Consider the following 23,031-nt stretch of genomic DNA (forward strand, 5'->3'; position numbering starts at 1 on the left):
TGAGGTAGAGTATATTAAATGAGCTTTAAAAAAAAAAGATGAAATTTTTCTACTAGCTGACATTTCATAACTTTATTTTTTCAGATTGACATTTTTACAGTAAACATCATGAAAAAGAGAAAGAGAAGGCACAGCCCCCTTCACATGACCTTAGAACAGACCTCCAAGATGGTACCCAATGTATGGCAAACCTCATTCAGGGACAGCCAGCAGATGGGACTGGGATAAAAACAGCTTTGCTTGAGCCAGCCAAAGTTTGAAGAAAGTCCCCTTGGACATCTGGCCAAATGTTTCTAGCAACTCTGAAGCAAAAAAGTCCTAGTTGGGCATGTCATTAGCAAAATGTTTGGGACAGCACTCAGTGAGGCATTCAGATGGTGTCTCCTTGGACAGCATCTCTCTTCCCCTGACCTGCAACGAGGGCAAGCATGGACTGTGGGTCACGCCCACTCCTTTCTGCTCTCACCCGCCTTCCAGTCTGAGGCAGGCTGCCAGCTCGCCATCCCGCAATCTGTTCTCATATCTACCGTGTTAGTCTGAAGCAGCAAAAGCCACCTTGGAATGGGTGACCTACACTTCTTGATGTCATTATCTCAGAGCACAGACTGCTCACTGACGCTGGTCATCAGTCTAGACCCCGGCCTTCCCCAACAGCAGCCCACGCAAGCCTTTCGGGGGAGCCTCTAACTCAGCCAGTGGTGAGACCCCACAGCCTGAGAGGAAGGGGCACAACAAGGGAGACAGCCTACACAAATCTCCATCCGTCTCTCTGGTTCATGATGAGACCTGGTGGAATCGATTTCCTCAAGAGCCACTTGTTGGAGATGTATCAATTACAGTGTGATGAAGAGCCCTAGGAGAGGAAACCACAAATCAAATTTTCATTACCAGAAGAAGTAAGAAGTACCACAAATGAAATCCATCAGTGTTGATTTTTCTCTACAATGGGCCGGGACAGATGAGAACTTGCTCCTGCCAACACCTTTTGCACCTGTGCCTACTAAACAGTTGGCTCGCTGCGGCCCTCTTCCACGTATACACGACTTCCTTCTGCAGGCACGATGCATTCACTACTGCGGTGGGCAAGGTGGGGGTCTGCCCTGATTCAGAAACCCCCGTGCCTCCAGAATGCCCAGCACGGTGCCATTTTGAGGGTACTATGAATTTAGGAGACTGGCCTGGGTAAGCCCCCAAACTAAAAGCCTGGGAGGTTGGGGGGCTGGCCTCTGACTCAGGTTTGTAATCCGTTCTCAGAGTGGGAGCAGGAGAGGGATGCGTGACTCCCAGGTAGAACCAAGAAAGAAAAACCCAGAGCTCCCCGAAAATATACAACCCACTAGGCCCTCATTCAGGCTAAGTAGGCGGGACTGCCCCACTCCCTTCCACACTGGCCCTTCAGGGCTCTCCTGCTTCAAGGCTGCCCTTGACATTTATTTTGACTTACTTTTCCCTGAGAAACAGTCTGAGTAGGGAGAACAAAGAATGCCTGGGTCCACATATAAGCATACGCAGGAGATGTTCAAAGAGCCAGTGAAGGTGCCTACTGGAAATGGCTCTGAAAAGATGGAAATGCTGAGCAGAGGCCGAGGGTGATGCCAGGACAAGATGACATAGAGGTCACGCCCCTGTGTCCTTGTCACTTCCCAAGGGTACTCCTGTGACAGCCTCCTGGGTCTCCTGCAGATGCACGCTCCCGCCAGGCCATTTCCCAACTCGTCGGCAAATCTGATCATGTTACTCTCCTGCGTGAAACCCCCCAGGGAACCGCCTCGATTTCAGATCAGTCCGGACTCCTCCACGTGGAGGACCAGCACCGGGATCTGGTCTCTGCCTGCTTATGCAGACTAAGCTCGCTCCCCATCAATCACCCTAAGCCACATGTGCGTCCCACAGCAGCCTCACTTCTGTTCTCTTCCACCTTTGCCCGTACTGCTCCTGGAACACTGCCCCCTGCTCCTCACCTGGCAAACCCCTACTCATCCTCCGAGCCCTCCCTGCCAGGCTCCATCTGCTCCTGGGAGCCACCTCTGAGCCACACTGCCTCCTCTCCAGTGCGATCCGTGGAAGCCCCAGGCTGGGAGGCCACTTTAACTCTTCATCCTGTGACCATCAGGTAGATCTGCAGCCACCCAATAATGTCCTTTCCCTAAACACCACAAGTGCCATCTGTGTGCTTCCCTCATAGGGCAGTCCCCAGACCAGCAATCAGCACCACCCCAGAAGTTATTAGACGTGCCAGTTCTGGGCCCCCACCCCAGTCCTACTGAATCAGTGAATCTGGGTGTCACCCCAGGAATCCATAGTTTAACACTTCTCTAAGGGACGCCAATGCACACTCGAGTGCAAAAACCAGTGCCCTAGGAGACTTCCAAGAGCACAGAGGAGCAGTTCAGATTCAGCTCCGAAAGCAGCTCCGGTGAACTCTCTGCCTGGTAAGTTGCCCTTCTCCAGGATGGTGGAGCCTCCCCAAGGCTGCAAGCAGCTGCACTGGCTGGGGCCAGATGCGGAAATACTTCCCCTCCCTGTACCCCTTGGACTAAACAAGAATCACCTAGGGAACCAAGGAAACCAGGCAACTCGTGTGCTCTGTGCTTCAGGGAGCTCTCAGGAACCCTGAGCAGTGGGCGGGCTCTCGCAGCGCCTTGCCAATCGGACAGAGTTCACCTTGGGCTATATCCAGAGCTGGAGCACCTTGCTCTTCCAGAAGCCAGTTTCTGGTTGTTTTTCTCCAAAGGACAGTGTGAGACAGACACATCAGGAGTATGACAGGCAGATCAGCCACTCCTATGACAGGTAGAGAAAATGCAGCAGAGCAACCAGGAAGACCCTGGCTGTCGTGTCGGTTCTGGCTGCAAGCTCCACTGGCGAGCTGAATTATTACGTTTTGCTGCCCACTCCACCCCAAATCACTGCATAACACGTCCAAGCCTACAGAAATGTCCAAAGAACCAGAAATGGACTTCTTAGCACTGGCTTCTCTTATGAACCCTTACATCTGGCTTTCACTTCATACTTTATTTTTATTGAACACCTGCTACGCATGAGGTTAGCCAGGTCTCAAGTCACCCACGGATTGCAAGCTCGGCTGTCCGTGAGAAGCACACGAGGAGCTCTGAAAAAATTCTGATGTCTAGTCCAGACCCCAGACCCATTCAACCAGAATCTGGGGAGTCAGACCCAGGCATCAGGATTTTTTAAATTCCCCAGGAGATTCCAATGTGCGGCCAATTTGGGGAACCACGGTTTTAAATCTTGATGTCTGGATCCCACTCCAAACCACATACATTAGTTTTTAGGGCTGGAGCCTTGGCATGTCTGTATAACACACACACACAGAATTTTCAGAGACACCCATTATTGTGACATCCTTTACAATGCTGCCTACAGGAGCTAGTGCCTCCGAGGACTGCATGAATCTGATAGCGGGTGCCACCAAAGGTACACAATTCATAAAAATGGCATTCTCACTACTGAATCCAACCCTCAGGGCTCCCACAGTCCCTACTCAGGCTTCCCTACTCAGCAGGGAGACTGCTTCTCCCATTCCCCCTGCCCCTCCCCCCGCTTGTGCTCACAGGCACACTCTCTCTGTGTCAAATAAGAAGAAAATAAAATAATAAAATCTTTTTTAAAAAATTCCTTTCACAACTTTGATGCTGTGTGCCTTGATTTGCCCAGCAAGTGAGGGAGATTTTTTACTCTATGGTGAATGAAATATGGTTGGGATATGTTTCATCTAAAGGATTCCTATTATAAATCCTTTTCTGGAAATGCTGATGTTTACAGAGCAAGTGTGCTTTTAAAAGAGGTAAGCCTGCAAAACCACTCATTAAAACTTGGAAAAATAAGCTCAACACCTCCTCTTCTTTTTCAGATTACCTCTGCACAGTTGCAGTTTTTAGTGTGCCTTTTTTTTTTTTTTCTTGCCACCACTGACCATTATCTATATGCCTGATGCCCAAGAGAATTATTCTCTGTAATTCCTGTTGCATCAGGAGGAGGGCTGGGCTGGAAGTTAAGATAAGTGGGCTCTGGGTCCCATGTCACCTCGAGTTCCCTATGTGATCCAGAACAAGTTACTTGACCATCAGGTTCTTCATTTACAAAACAAGAGAGTAAGTCCTCGCAAGGATGGTTTTCTTCCAGTTCAAACATCATGTGGTTCTCATTTGCTTGTGGACAACGACATTAGCCTGGTGGAAATGGCTAAGCTTATTACTTTGTTTTCCTAAAAATGGGTAATTATTTGGGAGAAGATACCCTGAGTAACCAATTCCATAAAACAAAGATTAAGTAATAAACACACCATAATGTCCTCGATGCCTCAAGCTTGCGGAAAGCAGAGAAATGGCCTATGTTGATAATATTAACAAGGAAAACAATTATACAACTAACCATGCTTTCAGAGAAGGAAACAGATGTTATGGCATAAAAACAGAGAGGAGGCAGCTTGGAGCATTTAGGAAAGAATGTCCAGAAGCAATAGAACAGCTCTTTCTATTCAAGTTTCTAGTTAAAAAAAAAAAAAAAAAAGTTTCTAGTAAAGTTAGGGTTAAAGGAACAATGAACGTGGCTCCTAGTTCTAAACTTCTCAAGTACTGACAATGTGACCTAAGACCAGCCACCCATCTTCCCCAAGCTCAAGGCTTCCCATCTGTCAAGTGGGTATCACACAATATGGACACAATGTCCTGGACAGGCCACTGGGAGGCTCAGAGAAGACACCAGTGCTACACAAAGCCAGGGAAGATCTACTTGAGCCTGTGTCCCTAACAATTTTGATCTGGTGATCTGTAAAAACCAGAATTTCCAACTGAGAAAGGCATCTGGAGATAAAATTCAGAGCTGATGGGATCTCCTACAGTGGCTTCTTTCCTTTCTCTCACCTTCTTAATTCTCCTTATTTATTTCTTACATAAAAATATGTGCTTATTTTTAAAGCAGTATAAGAAGGTATAAAATAAAAAATCCTGTCCCTTACCCCCTCAATCCCCGGTTGCTTCTTACTTTACCACTACTAACAATGGCTTCTGTGTCCTTCCAGAAAAAAGCCTGCATGTAGCACATAATCATCACTGTATGTGTACACGGTCCTGTATCTGCCCCGTCTATCTAGAGCTAGACACCTTCTTTTCCAGGTATCTATTACTGGAGAGGAAAGATCTCATTTCAAATAATCTCAGTTTAAGGCAATATAGTTTTAGATTACTGAAATCAGACATTGCTTTTAGGGGTGATAAATAATAATGCTATTATTATTTCTTACCAATAGGAAAGGGGGAAACAGAGCAAGTTATTTAATATGTTATGGGAGCCAATTCCTGGATTCAGGGGTGCAGGGCAAAACACTGCATTGTTTGTTGGTTAAATAAGAGAAAAGTCAGCCGTTAAAGGACCGATAAACCTTTCATTCTTCGGATCTGTTTCTGAATAAACTGAATAGAGAAGTCAAGGGATTTTTTTTCTTTTTACCTCCCTTGTTCCATAAATGCATCTTAGGTTCACTTTCAAAGACGGCTCACAAAAAAAAAAAAAAAAAAAAAAAAAGAGGGGGGCAGGGGGAGGGGTTCAGAATTAACAAATTCACTGAGTAACTTTTAAAGAATGAAGGCAAACACAAAAATTTAAAAACAAGACTTTGAGCTTTTAACTGATGTAGTTTAATAAACCAAAAGCATTTTCACATTGGACGTGTACTCCCTGTCATCCTTCATCCAACAAAATTAGTAAGGACCTAAGTCTTTTTATTTGTCTTTACTCTCCATTCAACTCAAGGATATGGTACAGTATAGAAAAAAATGAACACTTATTTAGGCCATGACATGCCCAAGACCATTTAGCAGACATACTCTCACTCATACTGTTAAATAATGGTCTTTCTCCTTACTCTGTACATCCTAAATTTCTCTCTGTCATTTTGATGGCACACATTTCACTGGCTTTATTACACAGCAGATAGGTGGGTTGTTCGAGTCCTCTTCTGTGTCCTACACGATGGGCATTAAAACTCTGTAATAACTGGTCAAGACATTTTTCCTTTCTCTCTTCCAAACTGGAAAGCTCAAAGTAGTCCAGTATAGTTCCTCTATCGTTACCTATGTCTTACCTCCTCTTCTAAAGAGGTTTACTGCAATTATCTTCCTGATTCTCCTCTTACAAATAAAATCATTTCAGATTTCTGAATCTCTTTGTCCCTTTTTTTCCTGCTGAAAATGCTGTAACGCTTTATTGTTCTGAATCGTCTAAAAAGTTCTGAAGGTTTGGTAAAAAGTGCCATTGCCACCACACAGAGAAGGCAATGTCCTGGTCTCTATGGCAAGTACAGAGCTTCACTTGGCTAACTTTGTCTGAACTCCCCATGGCTCTCACATGTGTTACTGAAATCATAGCATATTATCTCTTATTAGCAGACAAAATGGTCTCAAAATAGCTGGGAAAAAACTCAAATTCCAATTAATGGAAAATCTGACCATAGGAATATAGACCTAGACTTGATGGATCTCAAAATAACTATACCTCTTTAGAAAAAACTTTAAGAGCCTATGTTACCAATAAATAAAAGAAATGTGGACTTGTCCCTAAAGTGAATCACGCTGCAGAAATTAATTTACTTCATTTCAGCCTGAAGAGATTTCAGACATCATGGTTCATAAATTCTTATGGCTGGTGGGGCTTTCTAGTAATTTTGCCTCTAAAAATAATCATGGAAGGGTTCATTTTCTGGAAGAATAGAAAGCTTTCTTCTTCAAAATTAATTAAGTCGTTTATCCTTTCTTCCAAAGGCCCCAGTCACAATCTAGAACTACCTGGGAATGGAGTGATAGCTTCGTTCCTTTAAGGACAGTTATTAAAGCCCAATTGGAGGATTTCTATTTCTAGCTAAGAGTGGACTAAGATATATAGATATAGATATAGATATAGATATAGATATAGATATAGATACACACACACATATATGTGTGTGTGTGTATGTATGTGTATATATATATATATATATATAAAATCTTTCCTGTGTGTGAAATGCTATAAGAGTAAAATAAAAATAAGCTGGATAATCATCATGGAATATAACAAAAAAAATCTCCGTGATCTCCCAAAAGTTGGTGGAGATACCCTCCCAGAAAACAAGCCCCTTCCAGAGAGGCAGACCCCTACTGGCCAGACCTTCCTTGCTTTACCCAAATGCTACACACCTGAACAGTGAGAGCAGACCGTGCTTTCCTGGGCTGATAGAAATTTTCTGAGAGGACAGCTCTGAGGTTCCCAGGGAGAAAGGGACCCCAAAATAAAAATTAGAGCCTCCCTCAAAAAAAGGCAATGGATGCTCTGCTAAGGTAGTGGAGGAGGGTGGTGGAGAGGGGCTTCCCGCCGTTCTGTGCCTCTATGCCCAACCTTTTCAAACTCAGAAAATGTAATTTTTTCACTGTAAAATTCTCTGGCTTCAGGAAGGTTGGGGAAAAACATCTATGAGAATTGGAGCAAAGTAGGGGGAAAATATATTTGGCTGGTGATCCTGAGAACACATGGATAAGCATGTGACTTCTGAAAGCCAGGAAGGATTACGTAAGCTTCTTTGGAAGCGTAAGATTCAACAAGAGTCCCCTGGAAAGGCCACCCTGACTCCTGAGCCGGGACACAAATAGTTCAGTCTCTACAAGGACTAGACTTGGCCATGGGTGAAATATTCTGCTTTCCATCTAGAAATGCTGGGGACCAGGTCGAATGGAAGAAATGTTACCTAGCTAAAATACAGTCTACTCGTTTTCCTTCTTAACAGTTGCCGGAATAGAAAGCATCTTCTTCCCTTATCATGTCCCTTGGTCCTAAATTCACATCTTTCTGCAGGCCGCTGTGGACGAGAAGGCAGAAACCAGATGGAGACATGACTGATGGTGTTCCAGATGCCACTCCTGCAACTGCTTTCTCTGCCAGCTCACCTGCCTTATTAGGAAAAGCCTAAGGGACTGGTCTCTTCTGTATAGGGAAACAGATCTACATTTAGCTGGAGGCAGTTTGCAGGAATGTATTCATCCCAACCTCAGCTTTCCAGCTAGGACCAGGATGACATATTGGGAGTGGTGGAGAAAGTTCTCTGGGCAAGGGCAGACAAAGGGCAGCAGGTGCTTTGTGCTCCTCTCCTGTCGGTCTCTAAGCTAGATCAGACTCACTTCTGCCTCCTCCGGCTGCAGTGAACTGGGTAATTTGAACCAAACTTCCCAATGAACACAACAAAGAAACCTACAGGAAATATTTTTTTAAATTTTTCCTAAAGCTAACAAGATGGAGAGGGACTTCAGACTTAAGATCTGGGAGAAGGAGGTCCAGAGATGGGGGCCTGGGTATGAGGGGCTACTTTCACGGGGTCAGATGGACTGTGAATCCAAAAGAGGAAGTTAGAAGCCGAGCACTTCCGGCGGCCTCACAGTCAGGGGGACCAGGGCATCCCTAGGCAACAGGCCTGGTAAACCACTTCACACTTATGGTTAGGACCCCAGGAGTAAGAGAAAACAAACAATAAACCTGTCTGACTTCAGACATACGGGTGACCTAAACAAATCTTAAGTCCTCAAACTGATCCAGGATTCCTGGTACCCCAAAAATCCTGAAGAAGCTATTTAAAATCCTCTCTAAAACTCCTGTCATTTTTAACCAGGATCACTCAGAGGCTCAAATTATTGCATTTCATCGATCTTAAATATCACTAATTATATGAGTGTACTACTATTTTAAGTACCAGTGAAAAAGAAAAAGAAAAAATGTTAGGTAGCTACTATTTTAGATACCAACTACAAATGTAAGACTCCATCAAGTGTAAACCACATCTGAACTTCAGAGATTAAAGTGGGGGGGGGGTACATCTTAAAATTGATGAGATGATATTTATGCAAATTTTTTTCAAAACAATATCTAGCACACATTCAAAGATAATCAGGCACACAGGGAGATATAACACAAATATGAACCAGCATGATAATCAGAACAAACAACAGAAAGAACAAATGCATAAGTATTCCAGACGGAAAAATTGTGACACACAGAATGTACAACAACTATACTTACTATGGTCATGGAGGTTCAAGTTGGGCTTAAACATTTCAAAACAAGGAAATAGGAATTACATAAAAGTAACATTAAAGACTTGAAAAAGAACTAGAAATTTTAGAATTGAAATTCAGTTACTAAAATTAAGAGTGCAACAGATGGCTTTATCTGCAGATTAGATACAGCTGAAGAGACACAGTGTGATTTAGAAGACAGGTTAGAAGAACTATCAGAATGTCGCCAGGAGATATAAAAAGGATGGGAAATATGGAAAAGAGGGTAAGAGACAAAGAAGTTATAGTAAGGAAATTTAAGATAGTAAAATGACCTTACAAAACAAAGTTCTCCCAGAAACAGGCAAGAGAATTCCGAGGAAGTTGCTAATAACCCTAAGCTCAGCTCCTTCAAAGAGCAGCTACACCACTGAGGCAGGTCACCTTACTGAAGACCCAGAGATAGTATAATCCTGGTTAAAAGTTGCAATTGTTGTGATTTATGAGAAATATGTATTTGGCCATTCAGATGACCAAAACCTATTCAGGTCCACAGTTCCTGGCTCACAGCACCCAAACCTAGGAAATCTCCTGAGCAAGAAGAGCAATGGGAACAACTTTTGTCATAATATTTGGTCTTTATCCTCAGATCCTGAAATCACTTCAGAGCCAAAAAAGTGAAATAAATAGCTTGTTATTCATAAAAAGTCCCACCCCTTACCACAACTGGATTTATGTTAATCAGGTGACTCTTGGAAAGTACCTAAGGAAAGGGCCTGGTTGCCAGGGGAACTAACCATGAATAACGTGATGGAACTTTCAGCCCTACTCTCCTGACTTCTGAGGAGGGGAGAGGAACCAGAGGTTTAATCAGTCACTAATGGCCAATGATTTAATCAATCATGCCTCTGTGATGCAACCTCCATAAAAAACCAAAAGGAAGGGGTTCGGAGAGCTCCTGTTTGGGGAACCTGAATGCTTCCGCATACCACTGTGCCTGGCCCCAAACTCCATGTGGACAGAAACTCCTTTGTTTGGGACCTCACCCTATGTATCTCTTCATCATGCTGTTGATTCATACTCTTGGATATCCTTTGTAATAAACCAGTAATCTAATGAGTCGATTGTCTCCTGAATTCTGAACCACCTTAACAAATTCACTGAACCCACGGAGTAGGAGGTGGGAACCCCTGATTTACAGCCAGTCCATCAGGAGCAGGAATGACAAGCTTGTAACTTGCTTCTGAGGTGGAGGGTAGTCTTGTGAGCTGGAGCCCATAACCGGTGGGATCTCGCCTTCTCCAGGTAGATAAAGAGTAGGAATTTAGTGGAATTGCAGGACAATCAGCTGGTGTCCAAGATTTGCCTCAATGTGTGGGGAGAACAGCCCCCTGCATTAGCATTGGTGATCAGAACTCTTTTGAAAGAACAGGTGACTATGGTTATTTTACCTTTCTGTGCTTCACTCTTCTCATACATGAATGGATATGGTAAAACAGTTCCCACTTCACAAGCTGTGAAGGATTGAGAATTAACACCTGTGACATACTAAGTACTAAGCACTAAGTAAGTGCTCACTATATGCCCGTCTATACCAAGGGGATCGAGCAACTGTCCACCCAACTTTGTTTCAGGAACCAAAGATGCAGCTCCACCACTATGAACAAAGGAGTTTAGCCTAAAACACAGCACCTATGTTACAACATACAGCACAGTATGTTGGAACTGTGGATCATTAGGGTTGGACAGAATTCTTCATAGAATATCCAGATCAGAAGTTTGTCTTTCCTTTTTTTTTTTTCTTTTTTAAAAGATTTTATTTATTTATTTGAGAGATAGAGAATGAGAGAGAGAGAGAGAGAGCATGAGAAGTGGGAGGGTCAGAGAGAGAAGCAGACTCCCTGTCCAGCAGGGAGCCCTATGCGGGACTCGATGGCGGGAGGCCAGGATCATGACCTGAGCCGAAGTCAGTCACCTAACCAACTGAGCCACCCAGGCATTCCTGTCTTTCCTTTTTAAAAAATGGATTTTATACGTGCAGATCAATTTTTTAAACCACTAACCCCAAATAGAAAAATAGATAACAAAAGATACAAACAGCTAACAATCCTATTGAGAAATGTTTAGCCATATTGGTAACCAAAATGCAAATGAATAGTGGCATATTTTCCACTTACCAAATTATAATTTTTAGAAATAAAATACCGTATGGGCACCTAGGAGGCACGGTCAGTTAAGTGTCTGACTCTTGGTTTCATCTAGGTCATGGTCTCAGGATCGAGCCCTAGGTGGGGTATGACACTGAGCACGGAGTCGGCTTGGGACTCTCTCTGTCCCTCCCCTCTGTGCTTGCACTCTCTCACTCTCTTGTTCTCTCTCTCAAATAAATAAATTAATCTTTAAAAATAAAATAAAATACCCTATGCTATCAATGATGTGGTAAAATCATTTCCATTTTTGGAACACAATTGGATAGCATGGTGAATTTCCACTCCTGGTTGAGTAATTTCACTACCTGGAAATGTATACCAAGAAAAGAATCCAAATTATAGAAAAAGTATGAACACAAAGTTGTTCATTGCAATAATACAGCAGTGAGAAACTGGGAGAAAACAACGTTCACTAACAACAAAATACTGCCATTAACAGGCTTCCAGAGTGTTGATTTGTGTAGCCATTAAAAGTCATGTTTACAGGGACTCCTGGGTGGCTCAGTGGGTTAAAGCCTCTGCCTTCGGCTCAGGTCATGATCCCAGGGTTCTGGGATCGAGCCCCACATCAGGCTCTCTGCTCAGCAGGGAGCTTGCGTTCCCCGCCTCTGCCTGCCTCTCCGCCTACTTGTGATTTCTGTCTGTCAAATAAACAAATAAAAAAATCTTTGGAAAAAAAAGAAGTCATGTTTACAAAGAGTCTGTAAAAATACAGAAATTGGTATAATATTAACTGAAAAAACATATGAATTACAATTATATATACAGTATGATCTCAAGTGTGTTTAAAAACTAAGCTGAGGAAAAAAAAACACTAAAACACAGCAAAATATGATTGGGTCAAAGGATCATGGTAGGACTTAAAAACTTTGTTTGCTACTTCCCATAATGCACATGTAGTACTTTTCTAAACAGGGAAATAAAGGTTTTGGTTCTAATTATTTACTGTAAAGATAATATCAAAGAACATTAAAATAAGTTCCTTTTTATTTAAAAAAATTTTGAGATCTAATTGACATAAAACATTGTATTAGTTTCAGGTATACAATGTAATGATTTAATATCTGTATATACTGTGAAACTGTATATATTGTGAAATATAATAAATCTAGTTAATATCCACCACCACACATAGTTATAATATTTTTTTCTTGTGATGAGAACTTTGAAGATCTACTCCCTTAATAACTTTCAAATGTACAATCCAGTGTTATTAACCATACTCACCACTCCAGGTGCAGGAAGTTCTATAAAATAATCTCATTCCACTAATCCAACTCTTTCCATTTTTTCCTGGTTCTTTTCAATACTACTCATATGCACACACACCTCTGGCACAGGTGTAATCAGTGTGAATTAAAGGTTAGTGCTAGGGGCACCTGGGTGGGTTAAAGCCTCTGCCTTCCGCCCAGGTCATGATAGCCTGCTTCCTCTTCTCTTTCTCTGCCTACCTCTCTGCCTACTTGTGATCTGTCTGTCAAATAAATAAATAAATAATTAAAAAAAAAAAAAAAGTTAGTGCTACCAGGATTAGATGACCTGATAATCTAATCAATAATCTAATCAATAATCTATAATCTAATCAATTAGGGGTGCCTGGGTGGCTCAGTGGCTTAAGGCCTCTGCCTTCAGCTTGGGTCATGATCCCAGTGTCCTGGGATGGAGCCCCGTGTCGGGTTCTCTGCTCAGCAGGGAGCCTGCTTCCTCCTCTCTCCGCCTGCCTCTCTGCCTACTTGTGGTCTCTGTCAAATAAATTAAAAAAAAAAAAAAATCTTTAAAAAAAAAATAATAATCTAATCAATTAGATGATTAGAAACTCTTCTCCCTGGACCTCCCTCCACTAATATGTTCTAGCAACCAGGAAGTCAGAACAATATTCCAGTGACAACAAATGCCAAAGGGGATGGGACAAACTCCTGACCCATTGCCCAGCATTGGCACTAACCTCTGTGTAACCCTGGCAAGCCACTTAACTTCTCAGCCTCAGTTTCCCCATTTATAAAATTGACCAAAGATTGCTGCTCACTGGTCCCCCAAATCCCTTGCAGGTTATAATCTCTGTGCTTGCATGCAGATTTGACCCAAAATCTCCAAACAGATCTTGACTCTTAAAAAACTTTATATGAAAATCAAATCCATTTAAACACAAATGGAAAACTGTTTTTTCTAAAACCCTCCTACAATAAATCTTCTTGTAAAGAGTCTTTTTATTTTTGTTAAATCTAGACATTGACTTATTGACAGTTCATTTTTACATCCAGTCAGGCACATTTAAATACTAAACATATAATCATAGCATTTTCTCTTCCTCACTGAAGGTAGGCTGATTTAGATTAAGGAAAAAGACTGGGTGAATGAAAAGTCTGAAATAGAGATTTTTTCTAGTTTGTTTTATTATCTTAAGTTTTCAAATACTTCAACTATTTGCCTACCCATGCCCCCAAAAGGCATTTCCTATCTAGCCTGTTGCAATACAAGAAGTCTCATTCCAGTCTTGGGTATAGAAGCATGAATATAATAGAAGTATGAATCAATGAAATCTTACTGTAAAATTTCCCCATACCATTATATGCTGAAAAAGAGTTTCATTCACTTTCTGAATCAATAACTTGGGCACTGGGCCAACCTCGCTTACAATGTGCACTAAGGTACTTCTATCCACTAGAGGAACTCACATAGCCTCCTGCTAAACTTGAACTAACCTTGCCCCCACAAACATACTGTGGGTGCTGACCTGGAGTTGCTGAAGCTATGAGAGTTTCTTTCCGAGAACAGACAGTAACAGAAGTACAGGCCAACCTGCATCTAACAATTCTAGTTTGATCCACGCTAAGTCGAGTCTTCAGAGAAGCTTCTCTTAGCTCTTTCAGGTCATGGGTAGAACAAAGTCTCTACTTTCCTGTTCTTCCAGCCACAGCTGTCCTGTCACTCCTCTCCTCTCTCCCAGAGGCAGCAGCTTTACTCGAAGCTAATGAAACTGAAATCCCTCTTGCAGAATCCTTCCAATGCTCTAGCAACAGTTTCACCTGGTCATTCCATCTTTTGCTTGAAGGGGAACCCTAAATTACATAAGCATCCTGTCCCACAACAACCAGATCCTCTCCCCAATTCCCTCCCCACTGCTGTGCACCAGTCACTGCCCAAGCAGCAGCCAGGATGACCCTGTGGGCAATGGTGGCTGCCAGTGGTGGCTCTGTGGCCCGCAGGTCTGGTATGTTAATCAGCCACATGCTGGGGGAAGAATTTGAGGGGTTTTTTTTTTAAAATTTTTATTTTTTTTTTTTGCCTCAAAAGATTGACTTAACACCATGAGCTGATTAGAGTATGTGAGATGACAAAGGATGTTTTGCTGATTTCTGAAATTATTCATATGCGAAGTTCCACAAAGTTAATTTCACATTTACTAAGTCGCCATTACTGAAAAGAACCAAGTTATGTTAAATAAGGCCTCTCCCAGAAAAGTAAGAAGGTATAGAGAATGGTACATATTCACCAATACCCCCTTAAAACAGTGGGTCTCAAGCAGGGGTGACTTTGTTCCCCAGCGGACATCTGGCAACAACTGGAGACATTTCGGATTGTCATGACTTGGGGCGGGGGGGGGGGGGGACACTACTGGCATGGACTGGGTAGAGGCCAGGGATAGTGACAAACACCCTACAACACACAGGACCGCCCCCATGACAAAGTATTACTCAGCCCACAACATCAGTGGCGCTCAGGTTGAGAATCCCGCCTTTTAATAATGAGCATGCATAGACGGTAGAGAAGCAAGGATTCTGTTTGGAAAACGATTAACCTTTAAACACCAGAGCAAGTGCAAGTCAGGCCGACAGGTAGCTCAGGCGGAGCTGCTAGGACTTCAGTCAACACACTCAGGTAAAAAGCTCTAGACTCTCAGGACTGCAAGGACCCACCAGGCCAAGAGTGGCTGCACGAGGAGGTGGTGGTGTGATTCCAGGAGCACCAGAACCCGATTCCCTCCAGCACCCACTTGTCTGGGCTTGAAATCCTCTCATGGTGGACAAAACCTTTCATTCCATAATGAGGTTTAAAGTGCAAAGACCCCCAGAAAAATGAACAGTGACCTACATTCATATTCAAGAGAAAGTGACTGATGACAGATTGTTTTTCCCCTGTAGTTCCCCTGTAGTTTTCATACAGTGAAAGGCTCTGAGCAGCTCAAAGGGGTGCACGCGGAGGAAGAGAGGACAGGGAGGGAAAGGGTAAAGAAATGGGCAATACAGCCTTTGGAGAGAAAAGTCACCTATAGACCATGCCTGAGCCTGCAGGGAGGTGGGGACACAGACAGAAAAAAAAAGTCACATTCTTAGCCTTGAAGAAGATTACAATCAAGTTCAGCTCAGGTGAAAAAACTCCAGGAATGCTTGAAAGAATGGCAGGGATGCAGCGCAGTCCCTGCAGCAAACAGCAGACAAAGGTCCTCACCAGCGCTGGGAGCACAGTGAACCCCAAACTGTGCCCAGCTCCCGACTCCTGAACCCTAGTGAAGTCATGGACACAGTAAAACGCTCAGGCAGCAATTCTGTAAATGAATGAAACTATTCTAGAGGAAGAGCTATCAAATTCCGGGTCGGTGTTCCTTCACACCTTTGCTGACACCATTTTTCTCAATTTGGGAGGAAGCCTTGGTTGGAAGTCTCCTCTGCCCATGCGAGTCCTAGTCCACGTGGCAAGGCCAGTTCATGTTATCTCTGTGCATTCCTGATTTCACCCTCTGTGGGTTTTTCCTCTGCTCTTAAGTATAGGGCCTGGATCCATGCCATGCACAGAAAGTTTACAACCTATTTCCTATGTATCTTTTATAATGGGCCTAATTCCAGAAAGGATTTGAGGGGGCTTTCAAATTCATAACAAAAAATAAGACAATGTCCTTTAGAAAGAATTTAAGAGGGAAGCTGGAGATAATCTGAGAAGAAAAAGATCACTGTACCAAAAAGTTGGGATGAAGCAGTTACCAGGAATTACTGGAGGCCAAGGTAAAAAGATAAACATACCAGACATATAGAAAGACACAATTTCATGAGTGCAAATTTTCTTTGCCAAATTCTAGGAAGAATATACTCCTGGCTTTTGCAAGTTTGCTATGCAAACAGTCAATTTACATGTTGATCTCAAGAACTCTGTTAGGTCCTTTAGGACAGAATACATCTTAGGGTCTACTTCCCTGATAGCAGCCTATATTAAAAAACGTTTAAGTGCTAAAATATTTGCTAATAGACTAATGACCCGCAGGTTGCTTGCAAGTTTGGATATTCCAGTGTGTCTCTGGATCCCAAAAGGATCAGAGTAATAGGAGTCATCAAATCTCTCAGCAGGAAGGACCACCTGATTCTTCCGCTGAGTCCCCAGCCCCCCAAATGATGGGATTTTAAAGATAGGCTCACCCCACCTGCTGTGACCAGTTTGAAACTGGGGGCTGGAAGGTCCACGCAGACCCCATCTTCGCTATCTTCGTGCCTCCCCCCACCCTGTTCATGGTTTAGCTGATTGTCCTTTCTGTCCATACCACAGATTCTTATCCCTTTGAGTGTCAAGGCTTTGCCCTATTAACCTTTAATTCACAGCAACTAGCAAACTAGCATGGTGCTTTGCCCCAAAGAACTGCCTTTTTTCTTTCTTTTTTTTTTTCTTTTTTCTTTTCTTTTTCTTTTTTTTTTTTTTTTTGGTCTTTTTCAGTGTAAGGAAAGTGAATTGGAAAGGGGTCCCTGAGCCCATCTTTTCATTATTCTGCCCGGCTCCCCTCTGACCCCTCCACCTGGAGGGCAGAACACCAGCTCCTCCTACACCACATGACAAGCAGTCCAGAAAGGTTAAAATGCAATTTACTACAGGAACAGAAGACTCAAGGGTCCAAGGACACATTCTCTCTCCCTTATTTCCACATGCCCCCCCAAAAGTAGGCTGGGAAATCCTTCAGGAACACACACACACACACACACACGATAACAAAAAACCTTTGTACACAGAACGTGCTCAATAAATATCTATTAAAATAAGGTTACAGCACAACTACCCTGAATACAGTAAACAATAAATATCTGCTAAACTGAAAAGTTTTAACACATCTACTTTGTACGCAGTAGATGCTCAATAAATCTTTTAAATTAAGATGATCGTGGACTTCTGCCTTGCCCATGGTAGGCCCCCCGTAAATGGCTATTAAATCGAATAGTAGTAGACGCTCGCTCAGAGAACCCGGGCAGAGGTGACATCAGTCAAATCCCAGGCAGAGATCCATGAATGGAAATGCGCGTCTCAAGGTAGCGCTTTCGAGAGAGCCGGAGAGGCGCGTGACAGTGCGCGGCCGCGGCGCTCCGCGCGCTTTTTCCAGAGCCGCGGACCCACCGCCGGCTGTCGGGCATTGACGAGCGATCGAGACCCAGTCCCCACCCAGACGCGCGAAACGGGCGCCGCCTCCAAATACCACTTCGGGGCTGCACCTGGAGCTCCCGCAACGGCCCCCTCCCGGGGGTATCCGCCCACTCTGGCTTCTCCTCGGATTCCGGAGAGTTGCGGGCAGAACAAAAGCAAACGCCAGCGAGGCTTCCGTTTGCGTCTCCGATGGAGAGCAGCCGGGGAACAGGCTCGGGAACAGGCTGGGGAAGCCGGCCCGGGACCGGGCTGCGTGGTCAAACCCGATCCGCGGCCGGCAGCCGCCTTCCCTCCGCAGCCGATTCAGGCTCGGGATTGCAGAGCCGGGGAGAGCAGCGGGGCTCCCTCCCTCCCTCCCTCCCTCCCCGCCCTCTCGGGCGCCCCGAGCCCCCGCCCTGGGGCCGCGGGAGGGCAGACTGGGCGCATCGGTCGGGGGGTGGGGGGGGCGCAATATTAACCCTGAATGAAGCGCGAAGGAAGCTGGAGGGAAAGATGCTAGGGAACTGGGGCAGACCCCACAACCCAGATCCGAATTTGAACTCGCAGTGCGAACCGCCCCTTGGCGCCCCCAGACGCACCGAACTGCCCGCGGGGGTGGGGTCCCCTCCACGGCGTCGGGTCCCTAAAGCCTTCCCCACACACCCCCCGGGGATGCCCAGCGGCAACCTTCCCGTCAGGACCACAGGTCCAGCGACAACCTCGGCGCGCGGCTGGCCGAGGAAGGGGTGTTAGGGGGCGGCCGCGTCCGTCTCGCGGGAGACACCCCCGCGCGGAAACTCGCTAGTTTGGTATTTGCCTGGTTTTCCGTTCGGATTTTTTTTTTTTTTAAGGTGAGGTGGGGGCACCGTGAGAACCGGGAAGTAGCATTTCTTCCTTTCGCCCGGCTGCTCCGGAGCCCGCTGAACTCCGAGAGGGGTAGGCGGCAGGAGAAGAAAGAAAGCGGAGGGGGAGCCACTTACCCAAAGCAGAGCCCGAGCGCGGCGGCCCGGGCGCGAGCGGCGCCTTTGTCTGCGGTCGCGGCGCCGGCGCGCTCGGCCAGGCCGGTCCCAGCCCCCGCGCGTTGCGAGCTCCCGCCGGCGCCCGGACAGCCCGACCCACGGCTCCCGCTCCCGCTCCCGCTCCCGCTCCGGCTCCGACTCTGCTCTGGCCTCCGCCCGCACCGCCCCGCGCTCGGCGCCGCCGCCGCGGCTCCGCCCCGAGCCGGGCCCCGCCCCCGGGCCGCCGGGCCCCCACCTGCTGCGGCGGCGGGCGCGGGGGAGAGGGGTCTGGACCGTCCGGGGCCGCCGCCTCTCTCGCGCGCCGGGCTCCCGCCTCCCCAGCCTCCTGGCCCGGCGGGCGCGAGGCACAGGGCCCCTCTCCCAAGCAGCCCCCAGCGGAGACAGCCTCACCTGAGGGGCCCGGCGCCCGCGTTTTCTGAGTCGAGCCGCCGTCCCGGGGTAGTCTGGCCTTCCCGCCCGGTGCACGTCCTCAGGAGTCCTCCATCACCTTAGAAGCCCGTCCTCACTTTTGCCCGGAGAACGGCACCCGTCGGGCTCTACCCGGGCGGGATGGGGCGGCGGGAAGCGGGATCCTCCCGAGCGCCAGGCGAAACCGGGCCTCCCAGCCTGGTCAGCCCCGCGCCTCTGCAGCAGCCAGGGGCGGGGGCGCGAGGGGAGACCGAGCCGGCGGCGACCGGGTGGCCGGTTTGGAGCCGTACTGTCGCCCGCCGTCGCAGGGCCAAGGGAGACCTGGATGGGCGGGAGAAGGAACCGGGCGGAGAGTCGAGGGGGTGCGGGGTGCACGTGCACGGGCCCAGAGCCTGCCCTGGATTCAGAGCGGGTCGCCTGGGCTGTGGACCTATGCTCACTTGCAGGGCCGGGATAAAGGTAACAGAAGGCAGCCGAGCTTTGGAAGCCAAAGAAAAGGAAAGGAGAGGCCACCAGACATAACGCTGATAATAACCGGTGTTCAGGTGCCGCCTTCCAGCGAATCCAAAGGGGTCCATACCGATTAGGTGTGCCTCTTAATGCGTTTCTCCCCAGTGGAATGGCTGGGGAGACACTTTTCTAAGCAGAGAGAAAAAGATGATAACCTAAATAGTGTATAATGAGGTCACTAGCGGCTTTAGCGGCCCAAGAGCCCTCCCTTCTCCCAGCTCCCAAAGCCTTCTGAGCAAGAATCGTACTTTGACACTTAATGGGGTCCCCTGTATCCTATGGTTATTTCTTCTTCACCTCTCCTTTTCTGCTTCCAGGGCCTAGGGCAATTCCAGGTGTGTAATAGGTGCTCAAAAACTGTTGAAAGCATTAACGGGTGATTTATTTAACTGCTAATTGTAACGTGGGCAAAACACAAAGATTTTTAATTGTGGGATCATATCAGAAAATGCCGTAAGTGGGTAGAACAGTGATGGCCATATGTAGGGTGATAAATGCTAGCTCTAATTATTAGGTAGAGAGAGATGCTATTAATCACATGTACGCAGGTAATACGTTAAGGTTACTTACCAATTTAAAGAGGGCGGTTGTCTGGACCTTCATTAACCTAAAAAAATAGGTAAAGATAAGGAGAGAGTCTGTAACAAGCAAATGTGTGTACATCTGTGGTAACTTTCCTGTGTACGTTTCCCAAAGAGAACATTTTAACATTTGCTTCTTTAATTTTCATTACAAATAAGTATTATCGATTCAACGGGTTTGCATAAATATGAAATACTCTGTTAATTTATTCATTTTTATAATATTTTTTCTAGGAAGGAGGAATAAGAAGCCCCAAGGATTCTCATTTTGTCCAAAAAAGCCAGAAAGGCAAACGTCCCACTACACTGAGCCCACTAGGCTGAGAGTCTGGTGGGTCTGAATAAGGAGACTGACTCAGGACAACGCCCGCAGAGCTCCTAGTCTCCCTCCTGGGTGTTTTAGATCAGTGTCTTGGGTCTGTGAAGCTGCTCTTGGGAGCAATGTGGTTGTCCACGTGAGATAATTTATCTCTTCCATTTGGCAACTGGGAAAATGTAATTTTCTCCGTGTGATGAGCATGAGTAGTGAATGGCTGTCCTCCAAATCGTGGGACGAGGGTGTGAAATATGCATTTTAATATCAGAGTCCATTACCGCACAATGCCAGCGGAATGAATAGGAACTGGGATATTTTATCTAGACACCCTCCCTCTCATCAGAATCACATGGGGTTCTTCTATGGATGCCGTTATTAGGAAACAGTTTATTCCTTATTTTTACCCCCAGAGAAGAAATGTTTCCCAAAGAAACAGCTGGCCTAGATAGGGTAAGAAAGAAATAACCACATAGAGCCCAGGGGGTGGGAAGGTCATCAGGTAGCTTTAAGACTTCTTTTCTTCAAGTGGGGAGAAAATGTACCAGCATTTCCCCTATTGCCTATGAGTAGAAACCCATCAGCTGTACAGGGGTGTCCCGGCCAGAGGAGCTGATGTCTTCAGTGATCCTGGAGGATACAGTGGGTGGGGAGTTGCTGCATTGAGCAGGAAACTGCCATGCCACCTGGCTTACGGTATTTACAATATGATGTTTTTGAAATATTGTTTCTATAGGCAGAATACTGTGTATTATTCCCCCCATGCATTTGTTGAAACCTAATGCCCAACCTGTGGGTGTTTGGAGGTGGGGCCTTGGGAAAGTGATGACGTCAGGAGGGTGGCACCCTCAGGATAAGGGGTTTCTGCCTCGGGAAAAGAGACCCCACAGAACTCCCTTCACTCCTTCTGTCATGTGAGGGCACAGTGAGAAGACGGGCTTCTGTGAGCCAGGAAGTAGGCCCTCACCAGATACCAAATCTGCCAGCACCTTGATCTTGGACTCCCCCGCCCCCAGAACTGGGAGAAGTTTTGCTGTTTATAAGCCACTGGGTTTCTGGTATTCTGTTATAGCAGCTGGAATGGACTAAGACAATAGAGTAACCATCCTCAGGAAAGGCTAGTATCTAAAATTAGGTACAAATGACGGTCTTTCTCCATAGAACTACCAACAGGACTTTTTTATTGTGATATATAGTAAGAAATATATTTGCTCTTGGCCCCTGGTTACTGGCACAGAACTCCTCAAACCCTAGGAATTTCCTGAGTGATTAGAGCGTCTTTTGTCATTCATAAGGGGTGTGAATGATACCCCTTTGAGTTTATTCTAATGAGATGACTTAGGGTGGGCCCCACCTATAGCCTCAGGATGAAGCTGGTCACCAGAAATACCTAGTGGTTAGAGGTCTGGAACTTTCTGCCCCACCTACCAACCTCTGGAAAGATGAAAACTCTATACTTGATGAGTTGCCGGGTTGGTGAACACACTCAATAGGGGGTAGGACAGTGAGCTTCAGTTCCATGGGGCCAGAAGCACCTGCGTTGGAACCTTCTGGACCTAGCTCTATGTATCTCTTCATCTGACTCTTCTTCTATAACCTTTATGATATTTTTAATAATATTTTTAAAGATTATTTTATTAATTTATTTTAAAGATTTTATTTATTCATTTGAGAGAGATACAGAGACTGAGAAGGAGAGAGAGAGAGAGCACAAGCAGGGGAACCAGCAGAGAGGGAGAAACAGACTCCCTGCTGAGCTGGGAGCCTGACATGGGGCTCCATCCCGGGACCTGAAGATCATGCCCCAGGCCGAAGGCAGACACTTAACCATCTGAGCCACCTGGGCGCTCCAAGATTATTTATTTTAGAGAGAGAGGGCAGAGGGAGAGGAAGAGAAGCAGATTTCTGGCAGAGCATGGAGCCTGCCACCACAGAGCCGGACATGGAACCTGCCTTGGGACTGGATCTCAGAATGCTGAGATCTGGACCAGAGCTGAAATCAAGGCTTAACTGACTGACCCGCCCAGGTGCCTCTATTGTATCTTTTGTAATAAACTGATAAACATACATGAATGTTAAAGTCGAGTTCTGTGAGCCACTCCAGCAAATTAATGGAACTCCGGGCAGGGGTTGTGGAAATCTGAAGTGGGCAGGGGGTACAGTCTTGTGGGACTAAGCCATTAACCTGAGGGAACTGATATAATCTCTAGATAAGTGTTGGAATTTAATTAAATTGTAGGAAAACCAGTCAGCATCCACTCAAAATTGAGTTGCTTGGTGGCATTGGGAAAAACACACAGTGGATTTATGAGTTGTTCATACCTGTTTCCCAGTTTGGTTTTGTCTTCCAGAAGAAAATCTGTTTATAATGATTATAGTTATGCCGGATTTATACCCTGTCAGTTACAGAAGGGGACATGAGGCCCTTTGAAATATTAAAAAACAAATGAAGCTATAAAGCACTCTTCTAAGTTTTGGTACATCAGTCTTGGTTTACAGTTATTACCAGTATTTTATTAAATAAGGATGGCTGCAATCCAATTCTGGGCCACAGGAGAAGATCCCCCACCTATTATTGGC

At 45.6% G+C, this 23,031-nt stretch overlaps 1 protein-coding gene across 1 annotated transcript in view; it reads right to left on the minus strand.

The window, feature by feature from the left end:
• MAPK4 (mitogen-activated protein kinase 4) overlaps positions 1 to 18,765 on the minus strand; it is a 141,325-nt gene extending 122,560 nt beyond the window's left edge. The window contains exon 1 of the mRNA XM_032882496.1: positions 18,601 to 18,765. The gene's annotated coding sequence lies outside the window, so the exon portion shown is untranslated. The remainder of the gene's footprint in view (positions 1 to 18,600) is intronic.
• Positions 18,766 to 23,031: the final 4,266 nt, after the last annotated feature.

Source organism: Lontra canadensis, unplaced genomic scaffold (assembly GCF_010015895.1).
Source record: "Lontra canadensis isolate GAN:19392208 unplaced genomic scaffold, GSC_riverotter_1.0 scaffold82, whole genome shotgun sequence".
Classification (NCBI taxonomy): Eukaryota; Metazoa; Chordata; class Mammalia; order Carnivora; family Mustelidae; genus Lontra; species Lontra canadensis.